This window comes from Chelonoidis abingdonii, chromosome 6 (assembly GCF_003597395.2).
Source record: "Chelonoidis abingdonii isolate Lonesome George chromosome 6, CheloAbing_2.0, whole genome shotgun sequence".
NCBI classification, from domain to species: Eukaryota; Metazoa; Chordata; order Testudines; family Testudinidae; genus Chelonoidis; species Chelonoidis abingdonii.
Window position 1 is genome coordinate 28,639,723 of NC_133774.1, and position 1,630 is coordinate 28,641,352.

At 43.3% G+C, this 1,630-nt stretch overlaps 1 pseudogene; it reads right to left on the reverse strand.

Moving 5' to 3' along the window:
• Nucleotides 1-372: 372 nt before the first annotated feature.
• The window catches only part of LOC142047023 (uncharacterized), a 6,378-nt pseudogene continuing 5,120 nt past the window's right edge, over nucleotides 373-1,630 (reverse strand).

The following is a 1,630-nucleotide window of genomic DNA, read 5'->3' on the forward strand; positions in this document are numbered from 1 at the left end:
TGTGCACATTAAAAAGTCCGCAGCAATACTATTTCATAGTGTGTGTGGAACTAGGTTCCGCATTGTTAGGAGTTGGGATGATTGCTATGGAACTGACATCATAGGCACGGGAACTGGGAGTGCAGGGGGTGCCTGCAGAACCCCCACGTTTTACATGGGGTCCCGGTTACCGGGCCCAGGCCCCCACTATTAAAAATGTTCCAGTGCCACTGGTTCACAATGAATCTATCATACCATATATTATCTTTATTAAGTGCCCTTATTAACAAAAACAGCCAATCTTATGTGTAAAACCCACTTTTTTGTTTAACTTTTTACATATTATCCCTAAGCTGTCCAAAAATACAAAAAAGTCCAATTAGAATTTCAACCCTACTGCTGATTTTTGTTAAAAAATAACATGTTTACATGCTCTGGTGTCAGTCTTGTGTGCAGCCGATTAGTAAGGCTGGCATTGGAAAATGCATGTTCTGCAGGCACAGACATTTCTGGAATGCACAGGTACTCTTTGCCAGTTTTCCAAGCCTTGGAAAATGCTTTGCATGGACCTTCCACCACTTCAGTGGACTGCATTCCAGTGAAGGACAAGGCTCCCTGAAGTAATTTTCCAGTTCATTTTCTACTGCATTCTCCTTTTTGGCATAATCTTCACCTAAAAGCATCACTATAACACTCTTCTCAGTTTCATGCATTTTTTTTTTTTTTGGCACTGGCTCTATTGGCTGATCCGGTTCAGCAGTAGCACTAGGAGGTTCTTCTATTTCTAACATTGATGCAAGTTGCAGAAGCTTTGAGTTACCAGCGATCTGGACAACAGGCGAAAGAAACCACATGTGTTTATGGTGTGGATCTAACAAGGAGGCAATAAGTGCAGGTTTGACAGTTATGGCAGGATTGCTGGGTTTCATGCGATGTTTCAGAAAGCGACAAACAGCAGCCTTGAAATCAGAAAATTCCATTTTCGACAGGAGCTTTGCTTCTGAGGTGAGTTCGGAGAAGACTTGCAAATTGGATAAATATTTTGAAATTGACACTGTTCAGCAGACATGACAGCTGTAGCACATTTTAAAGTGGAAAGTAGTGGTAAGATGTCCTCTGTCAATGGCCAGTGCTCATCTTGCAGCTGAATAGTTTGGGCATCAGATTGTTTTGTTACAGACCTATCTGAGAGTGCAGCTGTTACAGCCCACCTTTGCTCACAAAGTCTTTTGAACATTCATATACCGAATTCCAGTGAGTTTTACTCAACTGGATCAGACAGTGTCGCTTATCCTGAAGCTGTGTTTGTTTTCTTTCGAGTGCTTTTGCAGCCACAGTGCTGTAGTGGAAGTGTGCAACTAGTCAACTTGCAGCTGCAACAGCACGATCCACACTATTTGAAGAAAACCCATCATTTTTGGTGCAGTGTGCAGTTACTGGTGAGAATATGCTTCAGGTTGGCAGCGTCTGTGGGCGAGGACTGGCCTGCCACCCAAGGCCTGTGAAAGTGAGGGATCATTGTCCAGGATGGATTATAGATCCTTGATGATGCATTGGAGAGATTTTAGCAGGGGACTGTATGTGATGGCCAGTGGAGTTCTTTTGGTTTCTTTCTTGGGCTTGTCTTGCAGTAGGAGGCTTCTGGGTACAC